The sequence below is a fragment of the Dendrobates tinctorius genome, unplaced genomic scaffold, assembly GCF_039654945.1.
Source record: "Dendrobates tinctorius isolate UK_male_01 unplaced genomic scaffold, ASM3965494v1 ptg000041l, whole genome shotgun sequence".
In the NCBI taxonomy this organism is placed as follows: Eukaryota; Metazoa; Chordata; class Amphibia; order Anura; family Dendrobatidae; genus Dendrobates; species Dendrobates tinctorius.
In genome coordinates, this window is record NW_027361709.1 from 1,647,443 (window position 1) to 1,667,598 (window position 20,156).

Consider the following 20,156-nt stretch of genomic DNA (forward strand, 5'->3'; position numbering starts at 1 on the left):
CCTGTAATTTACACCAGGCTGCTCCTCAGAAATTTCAATCACAACCCAATGACTGCAGTCGTGCTTTAAATTAGTGGTCTGCCTGGGTGGAGTATGACATATTTCCATCGGGACCTGGCTTGAAACCAAATGACCTAAAATTACTTTATAGGGGTTTTCTGGAAATAGAATACAGTACATGATTTATCCAGAATCGTGCCACTTCTCTGCATGGGCTGTGTCTGGAATTGCAGCTCATCTTTAATTTAAGTCAATGGGACATCTATACTGAACACTAAGCATGGACAGATGTGGGGCATTGATTCTGGAAAACAACAGACATTTTATTCTAATTCTTGGAAGTCCCTTTAAGGTCGTGATCACTCTACCATGTGTGATGCGAGAGACTCACATCAACACCCGGCGCTGCCACCGGCACTCAGGACCGGAGCAGCGGCTGTATAGAAATACATGCACTGCACGCTCCTGTCCGAGTGCTGGGCATTAACATGCGAGACTCGTCCAAGTTTCTCGCACGTGTAATCCCGGCCTTACACTTAGACTACAACTAAAAAGTCACAGTGACTCCTGCAGGAATTACAGCTGCGATAGTCACCGAGAAGCAACTCTTTCCCGATAGGGAAAACCTGAAGTCACATTGTGACATTAATATCCTTCCTAAGTTACCATGTAACATTTACAGCTTTTATTATATATTTACTATATATACACTTACATTACTGATAGGAACTGAAGGAGTTAAATTGAGTTCTGTCTATGTTGCATTCTCTTGTTTAAAACCTTATCTGTTCTTCGAGGAGATGTCTCAGACATCTCCCTTGTGAACCAAGGTCAAATACCTCTGCTTTTTCGCCTAAATGACTTTCTTTGTCTAAAACAAGTTGTAAAATCATTTGTACTGCGCATGTCTGTAAAATGTTTAAATTCTTTACTATAAAAGACGGAAGCCTAACTGATAAGCCAGAGGCGTCTTGGAGGCATCCTGAGTTGTACCATACAGCTGGTGTCTGTGTAGTTCTTCTCCACGGAGCTGATTTAATTAGAGACATATGATGCTTCACACCCAAGAACATCGGTCCTTCAGATGAAAGAGTAATCTGAGGGATCCCGACAGTTTCCTGGCGCCCGAAACAGGGACCTGATATAGGCACCTCTCCAAGACTACCCGATCTACAGACCACACCAGTTACTGATGAAATTGTGAACAGCAGACCTAAACACCTGGCCAGGTAAGAGATCAATTTTTCTCTTCTCTGCTCTTCATAATCTATCATTATAACTAAGGTCCGTATAAAGGGGAATCTAGTAGAGGAGGGGGCCGTAAAATCAGGTCCATATAAGAACTCTGAGGAAATCGGGTGTGACACGCATATGTAATTTCTGCTCGAATGAGAGGTTACTGTAGGTTCTGTGTGTGCACAGCTATTTTTAGAAAAAGAGCTGATGCAAATCAAAATGGGAGAGGTCTGACATTATGGAATATAAGGCTGGGTGAACAGTTCATACTGCGCAGCCCGGACGGACAAGTTTTTCACAATAGACGGTTCCGCACTAGGAATAGAGGAGGTTGTTGAATGGCTACTTTGATTTGAAAGGTTGTGGAAAGTAGACAAATAAGCTGCACAGTAGGTATTCGTTCAAAGAGTGGTGATATTGCCTAACTGGGCCATGTGACAGCGTCCTTTCGGGGAGGTCACCGCCTAAGCTTAAATCAACACCCTTTACGAATAAACCTTGTGACAGATAAGAGTGTGACCGAATGAGCACAGGACCGTGAAATGAGCCTGTGACAGGATATGACTGAAGAACCCCAGTAGATGGACACTTTATTTACAATCCTGTGTGTTGTGGGAGTATTTCTGTTTGGATGCTACATAGCATATAAGTACACGAAACACGTAGTACACCGAGGAACAGACACTCCATTTAGCCTGTTAGCACCTTAGGAAGAAGGTAACGAGGTATAGTAGAGCCTAGTCTTGAGCTTACCCAATACACCACCTAAGGCAGGGGACTAACAGGAAGACAACAAGAGAGACAGGATAAGAATAAAAGATAAGATGGGGAACAGTCAGGGAAAGATACCTGAAGAAGGAAATCGGTTATGTGATATAATTGAGGATAGATATGGAAGTAGTGCAGCAAAGAACCTGGAAAAAGTATTAATCAAATCCAAAGTGCAAGATAGGCAGGCTGTGTGAATCCTTGTATATATGTCTATGAGAACCTCTGAATAAGATGAGAGATGAGTAATTGAGTATAAAAAAAAAAAAAAAAATCAGTGAATGAGCACGTATGAATGAATCATCACACATCATTTTTGTGTCAAGAGATTTGTGACCTTTCTAGTTGTGGTGGAATCCCGGACAGATGCGTTATAGATATTTCAAATCTACATCTGAGACTGAATGAATTGAGTAATGATATAGTTCGTGTTATATGTGGCATTACATTGTAAAGTTTCCTGAATGCATTTGGCCAGAAAAAGGGCAAGGCATGGTTAATCTCATTATACAGTTATCTGCTCTTACAGTGAAATCCCGTGATTTTGAGTTTCTTTGTAGAAATTGATTTTGATAAGTCTAAAGAACTACAGAATTCTGTGAAGGACGACGCTGCATTCTGATGGGAGGGGTGAAGGATGGCGCTGCGTAGTTTTTCTTCTCCCTTCGCTCTTATCTCTGCTGAGTGTGAGCTGTGCTCAAAATTCTCTGTAATTCTATCCGTAAGGTACACGCTGAAAGATTTGTGCATTTTAAAGCAACAGTACTTAATTGAAGATTGGAAGTTAAAAGTAAGATATGGTGCCTAATTTAGAAGGGAATTGTAAGTGATTGCTTGGTCATTAATGTGTTTGAACCTGCTTCTAGTTGTGTGATTGATTTGTATAGCAAATTGTGTCAAATTACAAGAGACAGAGAAGGAAGGAAGCAGTAAAACAAGTGGGACAAATATTGAAAAAGGCAAAAATACCAGAGTGTGAATGTTTGGATGTACAAAAAGGCACAGACAAGGGAAGAAAATAGCAAGTGAATAAATGATGCTTGAGAATGTGCAGCAGTGTGGAAGGTGTATTATGAATGTTTGATTGACAAAGTGTAACCAGAGACCCAGACAAAACAGATGGACTTGTAAACACTGTGGTCAGACTCAGACAAACCCAGACTGAATAGCTACTTGTGTGACCTGTGCTACTGACCTAAGAGAATTGCACTAAATCCTATCCAGACAAGATCATAAGAAGCTGACATAATAGTGTGGATAGTGGGTAGTAGGGACATTGGCCCTTGAGGAGTAAGCTGACAGTAGACATCAGACGGCCAACCCCATCAGGACCTAGAAGTGTGACTAGAATAAGAAAGATACAGGTGTATTATCCCTGGAGCCCCTCTGACCAGCTAGCTTTGCTGAAGCAGCTGCCTGCCCCTGAAGACCAACCATTCCCGTTTTACAGACACATAAAGGAAGTACAGCAGACATATAAGTGTACCTGGGCAGACCTAGAGAGGTTGATGAGTTTAAAGGCAGGTGACGCACTAGATCATATAATTAAGACACACACAGATGTGACAAAGAATCAGGCTTGGGGCATGGATGATAAATCTGCACAATCTGGGGAGACGTACTGTGAGTCACTAAGACAATGGGCTGCAGTGGAACAATCAGAGCAGTCTGTACTCCTGACTAATGTGACACAGCAAAGAGGAGAGAGAGTAGAGATATACCTTGGACGGTTACAGCTGAAATGGGCAGACATGGGGTACATTTGCATAAACCCACTTGATGTTAGAATACTGGTGAATGCATTCATTGACGGTATGAACAAAGACTTACGAGACGCAGTACAGACAGCCAGACCTGAATGGAGACATGTAGATCCGAAAGACCTCCTTAAGGTAGCTAAAGAAATTGAGCAAACAAGGATAATAAAACGACCTGTCATGTATGCTGGAGCACAAGGAAAAAAGTGGAGACGTAATAGGGAAGGCATGTGAGATGACACTGACGTTTCTTTTGACAATCTATTCCCCACATGACATCCATGCCATACTCCTACAAGTTCAACCAAAACATCTGTCTAGGGCCAGACAGCTCCGACTTGAGTGTGCTCTACTAATTCCTGAGTATGTCACTCCTCAAAAGATGTAACGTTCTGAATCCAGCCACCCTCCTGCCTGTGGATCCAGAAAAGGGGGAATTGGTGACCGTATTGGCAAGTGAGGAAGGATACTTTGACATGACGCATGAACATGTCTGCATAGAACTGATGAGTCAGGAGACAGTTGGGTTTGCACACATTCATGAAAAACCTGTTCCTAATGCAGACTTTGAGTTTCTTTTTTGTAGATGGCCCCAGATACCACCAGGATGGACGATTCTACACTGGATATGCAGTAGTATCCTCACATGAGGTAATCCGAGCGGAACCACTCTCTCCTCACATGTCGGCGCAGGAGGCAGAGTTGAAGGCACTCACTGAGGCGTGTAGAGCCGCTGCAGGTAAAGTCGCTAATATTTTCACAGATTCGAAGCCCATTAAAAATGCAGAGCTGGTGAAACAATTGATGGAGGCATTGATGTTACCAGTCCAGGTTGGCATTGTCAAGGTAAAAGCACACACAAAGGTGACTCCGTGGAGGTAGAGGGCAATAGAAGGGCGAACGAGGCTGCTAAAATAGCACAAGGCGGCCTAGAGAGAGCAGTGGACGGTGGCGGGGAGTCAGCGTATTCCAGCCACATTGGGTCTAGATGTCCTGAAATCCCTCCAGCAAAAGGCTGCCCAAACAGAGAAGGTACACCGGGGGAGACTGGGAGCTGAGCTGAACTCAAATGGAGTATGGGAGAATAAGGATAAAATGTGCCCACCAAAGTCCCTGTTCCCAATCATGGCGCAAGCAGCACATGGCCCCAATCACACCTCAAAAAGTCACATGTGTGCCATGGTAGATGCCTTCTGGATCGCTCCTGGTTTCAGTTACGCAGCCGCGAAACTTGTACAATCATGCCTCATCTGTGCACAGCACAACCCAGGTAAAACAGTAAAAGTCCCTAAGAAAGCGACACCTAGGCCTCTCTACCCGTTTCAGAGACGGCAGATTGACGACATACAGCTACCAAGGTAGGAGTGTATGCAAATATCCTAGTATGTGTAGATCTCTTCTCTGGATGGCCAGAGGCCTACCCGGTGAAAACGGCTACAGCTCGAGCCACTGCAAAGAAACTGGTGATGGAACTAGTACCACGATTCGGTGTCCCTGAAACAATTGAATCAGACAGAGGTACACACTTTACTGCTGAGGTAATGCAAAATGTAATGCAAATGATAGGTGTAGAACAAGCATTTCATACACCCTACCACCCACAGAGTTCAGGGAAGGTAGAAAGAATGAACGGGACACTGAAATTGAAAATACAGAAAACCATGGAGCAGACCCATAGACCATGGCCAGAGTGTCTCCCATTAGCATTATTCTCAGTAAGGTACACACCCACGGGGAAAACTAAACTGTCACCCTTCGAGATACTGTTTGGAAGACCACCGAACACAGGGTTGTACTACCCACAGGTCTTAACACTTAATGTGGATAATTTGACAAGTTATGTAATCCAGTTGCAAAAGCATTTAACTCAAATGCATTCTCTAGTTTTCTCTTCCATTCCAGATCCAGATAGTGTGGAAGGAACTCACTGTCTACAACCTGGTGATTACGTATATGTCAAGAAACACTCCAGAAAGACCCTTGAACCCCGATATCAAGGACCTTACCAAGTACTCCTAATAACGCCTACTTCTGTTAAGTTGGAAGGACGACCAACCTGGATCCACGCATCGCATTGCAAACTAGCCACAGGAGTTAACAAAGCATAAGAGTGCATAATGTTTTGGTTTGGTTTTGTTGCATTATCTGTAATAATGGTAGCTGCGTGGGACAATCTAAATTCTCCAATGTCCTTGAATAATAAGTTTATACAACATCATGAAAAATTACTGAATGATTGGTCAAATCATTTGCTGGATCTGCACACATTCACCAGTATCAGCCACTAGTATTCCGTTCCTTGTTATTCCTATGCCACCCGAGGAATTATTTGCCTGGACCAGTTGTTCTGATACACTTGCTAATAATGCCACAAATAATGTGAAGTTATGGAACACAACTGTTGGTATACCTATTGTGGGATGGGTAGGATACCCTTGGTGGCAGGGTAATCTTTCAGGAAGTAATACATACCTTCAATATCTGGCATATAAAGGGGGGGCTTGGGTACCCAGGAATAGAACTCGATTAACCTACCTGGGGCAAATTCCAATGTATGGCCTACAAGTTAGTTTTAATGTAACTTCCCACTCTACTGATGCCTTCAAACCAATACTGCTAGAAAGAAGGTTGCATAACACGTCCTGGGAGTATTCCAATTTATTTCCCCAGGGCAATAATGAAACTTGTTTTAATATTTCAGGTAATATACCTTGCAACGAGTCATCTGGATATGAGAAAGGAACTCCCACCTGTGGAAATCCCGATGTAGGGTAGTGTAGCCCTTTAGGACAACTTCCAAATTGGTGTATGCTTCAGAATGTATCTGCGTTCATAGATTTAGTTCATAGACTGGTATTACAACATTCAGCCCTATGGGACCTACCTAGTGACATGTTCTGGGTATGTGGAGACAATGCATATAAATGGTTGCCAGTAGGGGTAAAAGGTGCTTGTACTCTGGGTCGTTTGACTCCAGCTACCTTTGTTATTCCGAATGACCAGTTGAATACTCAGAGCATACCTAAACACACGTTGTACAAAAGAGCTGCTGACAATACACCTCGCCTCTCTGGGAGACCACATATAGTGCAGATGAGTGTGGCTAATAAAATTGTCAGCTCTATTTTTATTTATCCTATGATTACTCAAATGTGGGATAAATTAGTCAGGGCTACAGATTACTTAGATGACCAAATATGGGATATATTGGATATATTGAACACCACCGTTGCTGTCCAAAATCATTGTTGTTTGTATCTTCGTAATATATGTGCTATTGAAACTTGTTTTTTGGTGTATCTCTGTATGCAAGAAAAGATGTAGAAATAGATAAGGAAGTTTGACTGTAAACAACAAGAATTTAACTATTATTCCTTTGAGTCCTAGATTGACATCTCATTTCTGGCATGAAGGAGCGTACTCTTGCAATGATGGACGTGGCTTCAGTATCTGGGGGATGGAGAAGGTAGAAGACCTGTCTCCCTCAGGCAACCCGTCGGCCTGGGATAGTACCTGGTGAACGAGCCACTATCCGCTGTTGTTGCAGGATCCAGTGTTCCAGATTGTGGAAAATGAAGATGTCAAAGGGGGGAATGATAGGAACTGAAGGAGTTAAATTGAGTTCTGTCTATGTTGCATTCTCTTGTTTAAAACCTTATCTGTTCTTCGAGGAGATGTCTCAGACATCTCCCTTGTGAACCAAGGTCAAATACCTCTGCTTTTTCGCCTAAATGACTTTCTTTGTCTAAAACAAGTTGTAAAATCATTTGTACTGCGCATGTCTGTAAAATGTTTAAATTCTTTACTATAAAAGACGGAAGCCTAACTGATAAGCCAGAGGCGTCTTGGAGGCATCCTGAGTTGTACCATACAGCTGGTGTCTGTGTAGTTCTTCTCCACGGAGCTGATTTAATTAGAGACATATGATGCTTCACACCCAAGAACATCGGTCCTTCAGATGAAAGAGTAATCTGAGGGATCCCGACAGTTTCCTGACCCAATACTCATCCTGAGTGACATCCTGTATACCCCAGAGCTGCACTCACTATTCTGCTGGTGCAGTCACTGTGTACATACATTACTGATCCTGAGTTACATTCTGTATTATACCCCAGAGCTGCACTCACTATTCTGCTGGTGCAGTCACTGTGTACATACATTACATTACTGATCCTGAGTTACATCCTGTATTATACCCCAGAGCTGCACTCACTATTCTGCTGGTGCAGTCACTGTGTACATACATTACATTACTGATCCTGAGTTACCTCCTGTATTATACTCCAGAGCTGCACTCACTGTTCTGCTGGTGTAGTCACTGTGTACATACATTACATTACTGATCCTGAGTTACATCCTGTATTATACCCCAGAGCTGCACTCACTATTCTGCTGGTGCAGTCACTGTGTACATACATTACATTACTGATCCTGAGTTACCTCCTGTATTATACTCCAGAGCTGCACTCACTATTCTGCTGGTGTAGTCACTGTGTACATACATTACTGATCCTGAGTTACCTCCTGTATTATACTCCAGAGCTGCACTCACTATTCTGCTGGTGCAGTCACTGTGTACATACATTACTGATCCTGAGTTACCTCCTGTATTATACTCCAGAGCTGCACTCACTATTCTGCTGGTGCAGTCACTGTGCACGTACATTACATTACTGATCCTGAGTTACATCCTGTATTATACTCCAGAGCTGCACTCACTATTCTGCTGGTGCAGTCACCGTGTACATACATTACATTACTGATCCTGAGTTACATCCTGTATTATACCCCAGAGCTGCACTCACTATTCTGCTGGTGCAGTCACCGTGTACATACATTACATTACTGATCCTGAGTTACATCCTGTATTATACCCCAGAGCTGCACTCACTGTTCTGCTGGTGCGGTCACCGTGTACATACATTACATTACTGATCCTGAGTTACATCCTGTATTATACCCCAGAGCTGCACTCACTATTCTGCTGGTGCAGTCACTGTGTAAATACATTACATTACTGATCCTGAGTTACATCCTGTATTATACCCCAGAGCTGCACTCACTGTTCTGCTGGTGCAGTCATTGTGTACATACATTACATTACTGATCCTGAGTTACATCCTGTATTATACCCCAGAGCTGCACTCACTATTCTGCTGGTGCAGTCACTGTGTACATACATTACATTACTGATCCTGAGTTACATCCTGTATTATACCCCAGAGCTGCACTCACTATTCTGCTGGTGCAGTCATTGTGTACATACATTACATTACTGATCCTGAGTTACATCCTGTATTATACCCCAGAGCTGCACTCACTATTCTGCTGGTGCAGTCACCGTGTACATACATTACATTACTGATCCGGAGTTACATCCTGTATTATACCCCAGAGCTGCACTCACTGTTCTGCTGGTGCGGTCACCGTGTACATACATTACATTACTGATCCTGAGTTACATCCTGTATTATACTCCAGAGCTGCACTCACTATTCTGCTGGTGCAGTCACTCACACTGTGTACATACATTACATTACTGATTCTGATTTACATCCTGTATTATACTCCAGAGCTGCACTCACTATTCTGCTGGTGCAGTCACTGTGTACATACAATACATTACTGATCCTGAGTTACATCCTGTATTATACTCCAGAGCTGCACTCACTATTCTGCTGGTGCAGTCACTGTGTACATACAATACATTACTGATCCTGAGTTACATCCTGTATTATACTCCAGAGCTGCACTCACAATTCTGCTGGTGGAGTCACCTCTACATACATTACATTACTGATCCTGAGTTACATCCGGTATTATACCCCAGAGCTGCACTCACTATTCTGCTGGTGCAGTCACTGTGCACATACATTACTGATCCTGAGTTACATCCGGTATTATACTCCAGAGCTGCACTCACTATTCTGCTGGTGCAGTCACTGTGTACATACATTACATTACTGATCCTGAATTACATCCTGTATTATACTCCAGAGCTGCACTCACCATTCTGCTGGTGCAGTCACTGTGTACATACATTACATTACTGATCCTGAGTTACATCCTGTATTATACTCCAGAGCTGCACTCACTATTCTGCTGGTGGAGTCACTGTGTACATACATTACATTACTGATCCTGAGTTACATCCGGTATTATACCCCAGAGCTGCACTCACTATTCTGCTGGTGCAGTCACTGTGCACATACATTACTGATCCTGAGTTACATCCGGTATTATACTCCAGAGCTGCACTCACTATTCTGCTGGTGCAGTCACTGTGTACATACATTACATTACTGATCCTGAATTACATCCTGTATTATACTCCAGAGCTGCACTCACCATTCTGCTGGTGCAGTCACTGTGTACATACATTACATTACTGATCCTGAGTTACATCCTGTATTATACTCCAGAGCTGCACTCACTATTCTGCTGGTGGAGTCACTGTGTACATACATTACATTACTGATCCTGAGTTACATCCGGTATTATACCCCAGAGCTGCACTCACTATTCTGCTGGTGCAGTCACTGTGCACATACATTACTGATCCTGAGTTACATCCGGTATTATACTCCAGAGCTGCACTCACTATTCTGCTGGTGCAGTCACTGTGTACATACATTACATTACTGATCCTGAATTACATCCTGTATTATACTCCAGAGCTGCACTCACCATTCTGCTGGTGCAGTCACTGTGTACATACATTACATTACTGATCCTGAGTTACATCCTGTATTATACTCCAGAGCTGCACTCACTATTCTGCTGGTGCAGTCACTGTGTACATACATTACAATACTTACCCCAGCTGCTCTCACTAATCTGCAGATTAAATAGGAAAAGGCTGTTAACAGATTCCATTTGAAAATAAATTATTTATATTATTATTATTTTCATCATTGGATACAGTCCGCCATGTTGCTGAGACGCACATCTAGATGAGTTCTAATAATGCTATGGGATATTAGTTTTTCCTATTTCTAATTACTGCACATAGTTCAGTTTAATAAGACTTCCCATAATACAGCATATCACCAGTGCAATCTCTGTGCAGACACTGAACAAGCAGCAGGGAATGCTGGGATATGATATCTTTGAAGCCTGCAGAATGGAGAGTGCAGCTCTGGAGAATGGCAAGTCTGCCTATTTATTGTTTTGGCAAGAGAAAATACCTTAAAGGTGACTATCAGGTAGTGAGTCAGTGCCAAGTAATGAATCACAAGCCGCAGAGAGTGAGAGGCGCTGACACAACCTAGACACACAGCAGCCTCAAACTGTGACAGTAAAACGAGGTGAAGCAGCAGTGAAAGGTGTAAAACTTCTATTTACAAGTCATTTATTTTCCGCCTGTGACTTGCTGTGTCAGGAAGGCATCACCCTGAAATTAAGATCTAAAGGGAGAAGTGAGAATTCTTGCAAAAACAGACACAAAAAATAGGAATTGATTCCGTGTGCTGCAATGCTGGGAGTTGTAGTTCATGAAAAGTAGAAGAATAAGGGAAGTGGTTTTGCGGAATGTTCGTTTTCATTGTCCCTGCACTGCTTTCTTATAATAGGACACTAAAAATAAAGTCCCCAGAACGCAGGTTGCAAGGTGTTGACACCCGCAGACACGGGCAGAAGACACGGGTGTCAGCCCACCCACGGCACAGAACACTTTCGAGGAGAGATGCATTTTAGGTTTTGCTAATAACCACCATCACCTTTAATATGGGTCATGTCTGTGCAATGAGGCCGGCGCTGCCCACATCCTGTAGAAATAAGCAGTTGTGCAATTCAGTGATGTTTAAACATGTGCCAAGCAAAATCCGCGCCGACTGCGGCTCCACAAACTGAAAAACCCCCAAAACACCCAAAGCCCCCTAGATCAATACCCTGTAACAGCGCCCCCAAATGGATGTGCTGTTCTCTGTGGATAGGTCTCTAAGCCTTGCACCGGGGTGTAACTATATTGGGTGCGGGGTCCCACCTGGAGTCTAAGATGTGAGGTCAAAAGGTCTCTTTGGCTCATATAACAATTCCTGTTGGTGATTTTGCATTGGGGCCCATGACCTCCGAGTTACACTATGGCCCCTTCAAGCCCAAGGGCTCACACAGAGCCCCCATAACAGTGCCTTCCTTCCAGCCAGAGATGCCGGTTGCTGATTTTAGATAGTCCAAAATAAATCTGGCATGCCCGTGCACCGAAAAACAGCAAGGGCATTATCATGATGGCCTATAACAGGGCCAGCGTGCTCCCATGGTGGCCCCACTAACAGCGTCATCAAGAATGTCCTTTTGAACAAGGTTGTAGTGCCCCTATAAAACCTACCAGCCAAAAAGTGCCCCCCAAGCAATATCTGTTAGTGCATCTATACACAACACCTCACTATCGGTGCCAGTCAGAGCGCCACGTAAGCAGTGCCCCATCAATGGTGCCCATAAGAGTGACCCATAAATGGTGCCCATAAGAGTGCCCCTTAAGCTATGCCTCAATTTACAGTGGTAGCCAGACTGTGCCCTAAGTAGTGCCTCATTATCAGTGCCATTAGTGCCTCATTATCAGTGCCAGCTAGAGGGCCCCATAATCAGTGCCTCATTATCAGTGCCAGCTAGAGGGCCCCATAATCAGTGCCAGTTATCTATAATAAGTGCTTTTTATAAGAATAAACGTGTGCTTCTCTACCCCATCACCAACAATAAACTAGAAAGACCAGATCATTATCACCACACACTTCAATGACCGAAAGAAAACATAAAAATGAAGATGTAATAAGTGCTAAGAACACGGCTGACACAGGTAATAATGGCGTCTGAACCAGCGACTAGAATAATGGCCTGGTCACCAGTGAGTACGGAATTTGTCCTGTTACTATGCTTCACAGACAAGTCCCTAGTTACCAGAGCGACCAATCACATCGCTTCTTACATGTCCAAAACCTACTATAGTAAAATGAAAGCTGCAGTCTGATTGGTTACCATGGGACACATGAGTGAATCTTGTGCCTCAGGTGTAAGATAGCTGTCATTAGACCCGTAGATTTTTTTTTTTACTCTACATAAGCCCCAGCATTAATTATTACCCAGGCTCAAAATGGCTGCCTCTATTAGCAGTCCTAGATCACCCAAAAGCAGTTGCAGCCAAAGAGCCACCATAATCAGTTTAATTAACATATCAGCCTGAGTGTCCCCTTAAAGTTTTCTTGTTAAGATGTCAGCCAGTGGCCCTATGAGCGGTTTATTCAGTAAAAATGGCAGCCAGAGTGCCCCTATAATCAGTACCAGGCAAAGAGCCCCCATAAACAGATTCGGACACAGACTGTCCTCATTGGCAGTGCCCATTACTAGTACCTGCCAGAGTGGCCCCATAAAATGCCCCAATAACCATACTTCCCAAACATCCCCTCAAAGGGGCATAAAAATATACTAAATCTGGACTTTTCGGTGATCTTTGGCAGACGGTCCTGTATGGAACAAGGGTTAGATTTTTAAAAAGTCTTGAATTTTCGATATTGGCATACGATAACACTGCCAACCAGAGCGCCGCCTAAAAGGAACCACTAAGGATGCCAACCTGAATCCGGAACATATACAATGGTCAGTGTGAATCTGACACATATACAATGGCCGCCGTGATTCCGGAACATATACAATGGTCAGTGTGAATCTGACACATATACAATGGCCGCCGTGAATCCGGAACATATACAATGGTCAGTGTGAATCTGACACATATACAATGGGGACATATACAATGGTCAGTGTGATTCTGACACATATACAATGGCCACCGTGAATCCGGAACATATACAATGGTCAGTGTGAATCTGACACATATACAATGGGGACATATACAATGGTCAGCGTGAATCTGACACATATACAATGGCCGCCGTGAATCCGGAACATATACAATGGTCAGTGTGATTCTGACACATATACAATGGCCACCGTGAATCCGGAACATATACAGTGGTCAGTGTGAATCTGACACATATACAATGGCCGCCGTGAATCCGGAACATATACAATGGTCAGTGTGAATCTGACACATATACAATGGCCGCCGTGAATCCGGAACATATACAATGGTCAGTGTGAATCTGACACATATACAATGGCCGCCGTGAATCCGGAACATATACAATGGTCAGTGTGAATCTGACACATATACAATGGCCGCCGTGAATCCGGAACATATACAATGGTCAGCGTGAATCTGACACATATACAATGGCCGCCGTGAATCCGGAACATATACAATGGTCAGTGTGAATCTGACACATATACAATGGCCGCCGTGAATCCGGAACATATACAATGGTCAGTGTGAATCTGACACATATACAATGGCCGCCGTGAATCCGGAACATATACAATGGTCAGTGTGAATCTGACACATATACAATGGCCGCCGTGAATCCGGAACATATACAATGGTCAGTGTGAATCTGACACATATACAATGGCCGCCGTGAATCCGGAACATATACAATGGTCAGTGTGAATCTGACACATATACAATGGCCGCCGTGAATCCGGAACATATACAATGGTCAGCGTGAATCTGACACATATACAATGGCCGCCGTGAATCCGGAACATATACAATGGTCAGCGTGATTCTGACACATATACAATGGCCGCCGTGAATCCGGAACATATACAATGGTCAGCGTGATTCTGACACATATACAATGGCCGCCGTGAATCCGGAACATATACAATGGTCAGTGTGAATCTGACACATATACAATGGCCGCCATGAATCCGGAACATATACAATGGTCAGTGTGAATCTGACACATATACAATGGCCGCCGTGAATCCGGAACATATACAATGGTCAGCGTGATTCTGACACATATACAATGGCCGCCGTGAATCCGGAACATATACAATGGTCAGTGTGATTCTGACACATATACAATGGTCAGTGTGATTCTGACACATATACAATGGCCGCCGTGAATCCGGAACATATACAATGGTCAGTGTGATTCTGACACATATACAATGGCCGCCGTGACTCCGGAACATATACAATGGTAAGTGTGAATCTGACACATATACAATGGTCAGTGTGAATCTGACACATATACAATGGCCGCCGTGAATCCGGAACATATACAATGGTCAGCATGAATCTGACACATATACAATGGCCGCCGTGAATCCGGAACATATACAATGGTCAGCGTGAATCTGACACATATACAATGGCCGCCGTGAATCCGGAACATATACAATGGTCAGCGTGATTCTGACACATATACAATGGCCGCCGTGAATCCGGAACATATACAATGGTCAGTGTGATTCTGACACATATACAATGGTCAGTGTGATTCTGACACATATACAATGGCCGCCGTGAATCCGGAACATATACAATGGTCAGTGTGATTCTGACACATATACAATGGCCGCCGTGAATCCGGAACATATACAATGGTCAGTGTGATTCTGACACATATACAATGGTCAGTGTGATTCTGACACATATACAATGGCCGCCGTGAATCCGGAACATATACAATGGTCAGTGTGAATCTGACACATATACAATGGCCGCCGTGAATCCGGAACATATACAATGGTCAGCATGAATCTGACACATATACAATGGCCGCCGTGAATCCGGAACATATACAATGGTCAGTGTGAATCTGACACATATACAATGGGGACATATACAATGGTCAGTGTGAATCCGAGACATGTACAATGGTCAGTGTGAACGCTTTGCTTTTGACGCACTTCTTATCTCGATATCTGTCTGTCGTAACAGCGGTGAATTAAGGAGCGAATGTTCTCTGTGCTCCCCCAAGGGAATGGTCCTCCAGAATTGGGGAAACTGTTCTGCGGCTTTTCTTTCTTTTCCCTCTGAGTAACTCTCTGAAAATGACACGATGAATTGTTTACAGAAAACCGGCGCATTTCAGAGACGGAGACATTGCGGTTACACAGTGCATGCTGGGAGCGGCTCATAACTGCAGCCACGGAGGGACACAGCAGAAGATGCCCCCCGTGGGGACGTGACGGTGACGCATATCACAGGGTGGTCATGAGCAAACTCCTACACCCGCAAAATTGGCTAAGAGAAAACATTCGCAATGTGAGGCCCGGACATGGGGATCTGCAGAACAAAAAATAAATAAAAATATGGGACGACACAAAGTGCGACGTAATAACGTTTAACCAGTTAAGGCCGTGGCGATTCTTCATGCTTGCACTTTTTTCGCTCACCTTCTTCCAAGAGCTGCAATTTATCATTTAGCCGTACGAGGGATTGTTTTTTTTGGGGGGTTTTTTTGTAGGACAAGTTGTAGTTTTGACAGATAGCATTTTTGGGTGCATGTGATGTTTTGATTGCTTTTTAATTATGAAATCACGGAAAAACAGCGATAATTTTTCTTTTTTAATTTTGGAATTCACCATATGGAATAAATATTTTTATATTTTACTAGCTCGGGCACACAGTCGGCAATGCAAAAAAAAAATGTTTAAATTTTTTTTACATTTTGCCATTTATGTTTGGGGAAAAGGGTGGTTATGTCATATATACCATATATTTTAAAATATATATATATATATATAGATATATATATATTTTAGATGTTTTTTACACATTTAATTAGCACCTTAACCTCTGATCGCTTGATTGCCTATACTATACTGGTCTGCATGGGAGATAACATGACCGATAATGGCGATGTTGTCTCAAGAAAACCTGATGACCACCAAAGCTGCCATGCTGAAGCCGTTCCGCGTCACGCTTGAAAGCGGCTGTGACGGGCGTCAGCTTACGCCGAGTCGTTTTTCTTGAATGAGTGGACCCTCTGGGCTGTGGCACCCACCCACCTAGGGAGAGCTGACCTAGTGAGAACTCACCCCCTATATAGGGGGTGTCAGGGACAAGACTAAGGGGGTGAGCCACCACAGCAGCTGGACCAGACGGCCGGCTCAGGAAGCAAGACAAGGCGAGACAAGACGTTAGTTCAAGGAAACTTCATTAAGGAACACTTCTGGGTACAACAGGTGCAAAACGTGAACACACAAAGTACATAAAGCAAGGTGCGTGCAAGAGCACACCGAGATCCAAGGCATGAGGAACACTTCAGGGTATAACAGGTGCAAAACGTGAACACACAAAGTACATAAAGCAAGATGCGTGCAAGGGCACGCCAAGGTCCAAGGCATGAGCAACACTTCAGGGTATAACAGGTGCAAAACGTGAACACACAGAGTACATAGAGCAAGGTGCGTGCAAGGGCACGCCGAGGTCCAAAGCATGGTACGTGCAGATGGTAGACAGAGGCACGAGGACATCGGACTCTGGACAGCAGGCAACGATCAACCGGGACATCAGGTTCTGTAGCTCTGAAGGTGATCGGCAGGTTCCGGACATCCGGTAAGCAAACCAGGGTTCCATGCAAGGAGACAAGACAAAGTTTGAAACAGGATGCGTGTCAACGAACACGCCCGGGTCAGGTTCACAGGACGGAGGCCTGCCAGGGACAGGTACAGGGACAGTGGCCTGAGCGTGCGAAGAGACACGCCAGGGAGAGATACAGGACGGAGGACTGCGCGTGCAGAGGACACGCCAGGAACCAAGATAGGGTACGGTGGCATCGGAATCCGGGGCGCTGGCATCGACCAACAAGGGTCCAGGAATCAGACTGCGGAAATCAGCTCCGGACATCAGGCCGCAGTCATCTAGGTCCGGACCTCTGGCAGCGGTCGGCAGGTTATGGAATCGGGCAGGCAAGACAGGGTTCAAAGCAGAGCAAAGTAAGCAAAAGACTTTGTGCAAGAGTAGCACGAAAAGGCACAGTGCGAATACCAGCGTGCGTGCAAGGGAGCACGCAAAACCACGGCTGGGGCACCGGCAGGCGGTACCGACGGTGGCATAAGCAGGCGGGCACGACCTAGAGGCGGCACAGCTGCAGCTCACACAGCAGGTAACCACTATAGCACTGGATGGCGGGCACGGCTGAGGCACACAGGCGAGCACGACTAGAGGCGGCACGGCAGAGGCACAACAGGCAGGCACAGGGCGACCAGGCGCGTGCAAGAGGGCACGGAGCCACAAGGCAGGGCTAGGCAAAGGTACAGGACAGAGACGCGTGCGAGACAGCACGGCAAAGCATAGTACGAAAAGTGCAAGGGCGCACGAAACATCAGAAACAAGGCATAGGGTAAGAGGCAGAGTCCTGCGCATGCAGAGGGCATGCCAGGGGCAAAGTACGTGACAAGGTCTGCCCGTGTGGACAGACACGCCAGGGACAGGGACAGAGTCTAGCAGCGGAGCGTAGGCCGAAGCCCAGAGCCGGGCCAAGGGAGAGCCTTGGGACTAGACAGAGTACAGAGCGGAGGCCTGCACGTGTAGAGAGACACGTCAGGGACAGGGTACAGAGCGGAGGCCTGCACGTGCAGAGAGACACGTCAGGGACAGGGTACAGAGCGGAGGCCTGCACGTGTAGAGAGACATGTCAGGGACAGGGTACAGAGCGGTGACCTGCACGTGCAGAGAGGCACGCCAGGGATAGGGTACAGAACGGAGGCCTGCACGTGTAGAGAGACACGTCAGGGACAGGGTACAGAGCGGAGGCCTGCACGTGTAGAGAGACACGTCAGGGACAGGGTACAGAACGGAGGCCTGCACGTGTAGAGAGACACGACAGGGTACAGAGCGGAGGCCTGCACGTGTAGAGAGACACGTCAGGGACAGGGTACAGAGCGGAGGCCTGCACGTGTAGAGAGACACGTCAGGGACAGGGTACAGAACGGAGGCCTGCACGTGTAGAGAGACACGACAGGGTACAGAGCGGAGGCCTGCACGTGTAGAGAGACACGTCAGGGACAGTGTACAGAACGGAGGCCTGCACGTGTAGAGAGACACGTCAGGGACAGGGTACAGAGCGGAGGCCTGCACGTGTAGAGAGACACGTCAGGGACAGGGTACAGAACGGAGGCCTGCACGTGTAGAGAGACACGACAGGGTACAGAGCGGAGGCCTGCACGTGTAGAGAGACACGTCAGGGACAGGGTACAGAGCGGAGGCCTGCACGTGTAGAGAGACACGTCAGGGACAGGGTACAGAACGGAGGCCTGCACGTGTAGAGAGACACGTCAGGGACAGGGTATAGAGCGGAGGCCTGCACGTGTAGAGAGACACGTCAGGGACAGGGTACAGAGCGGAGGCCTGCACGTGTAGAGAGACACGTCAGGGACAGGGTACAGAGCGGAGGCCTGCACGTGTAGAGAGACACGTCAGGGACAGGGTACAGAGCGGAGGCCTGCACGTGTAGAGAGACACGTCAGGGACAGGGTACAGAACGGAGGCCTGCACGTGTAGAGAGACACGACAGGGTACAGAGCGGAGGCCTGCATGTGTAGAGAGACACGTCAGGGACAGGGTACAGAGCGGAGGCCTGCACGTGTAGAGAGACACGTCAGGGACAGGGTACAGAACGGAGGCCTGCACGTGTAGAGAGACACGTCAGGGACAGGGTACAGAGCGGAGGCCTGCACGTGTAGAGAGACACGTCAGGGACAGGGTACAGAGCGAAGGCCTGCACGTGTAGAGCGACACGTCAGGGACAGGGTACAGAGCGGAGGCCTGCACGTGTAGAGAGACAGGTCAGGGACAGGGTACAGAGCGGAGGCCTGCACATGTAGAGAGACACCTCAGGGACAGGGTACAGAGCGGAGGCCTGCACGTGTACAGAGACACGTCAGGGACAGGGTACAGCGCGGAGGCCTGCACGTGTAGAGAGACACGTCAGGGACAGGGCACAGAGCGGAGGCCTGCACGTGTAGAGAGACACGTCAGGGACAGGGTACAGAGCGGAGGCCTGCACGGGGAGAGACACGTCAGGGACAGGGTACAGAGCGGAGGCCTGCACGGGGAGAGACACGTCAGGGACAGGGTACAGAGCGGAGGCCTGCACGTGTAGAGAGACACGTCAGGGACAGGGTACAGAGCGGTGACCTGCACGTGTAGAGAGACACGTCAGGGACAGGGTACAGAACGGTGACCTGCACGTGTAGAGAGACACGTCAGGGACAGGGTACAGAACGGAGGCCTGCACGTGTAGAGAGACACGTCAGGGACAGGGTACAGAGCGGAGGCCTGCACGGGGAGAGACACGTCAGGGACAGGGTACAGAGCGGAGGCCTGCACGTGTAGAGAGACACGTCAGGGACAGGGTACAGAGCGGAGGCCTGCACGTGTAGAGAGACACGTCAGGGACAGGGTATAGAGCGGAGGCCTGCACGTGTAGGGAGACACGTCAGGGACAGGGTACAGAGCGGAGGCCTGCACGTGTAGGGAGACACGTCAGGGACAGGGTACAGAGCGGAGGCCTGCACGTGTAGAGAGACACGTCAGGGACA

The 20,156-nt window shown here is 46.3% G+C and overlaps 1 protein-coding gene and 1 long non-coding RNA gene across 6 annotated transcripts in view; one reads left to right on the forward strand and one right to left on the reverse strand.

The window, feature by feature from the left end:
* PLXND1 (plexin D1) overlaps window positions 1-20,156 on the reverse strand; it is a 109,857-nt gene that overhangs the window by 72,101 nt on the left and 17,600 nt on the right. The gene's annotated exons all lie outside the window — the stretch shown is intronic.
* LOC141088793 (uncharacterized) lies at window positions 759-7,632 on the forward strand. The gene is made up of 2 exons (XR_012232063.1): window positions 759-5,871; window positions 6,463-7,632. It is a non-coding gene; the product is annotated as an uncharacterized lncRNA (long non-coding RNA).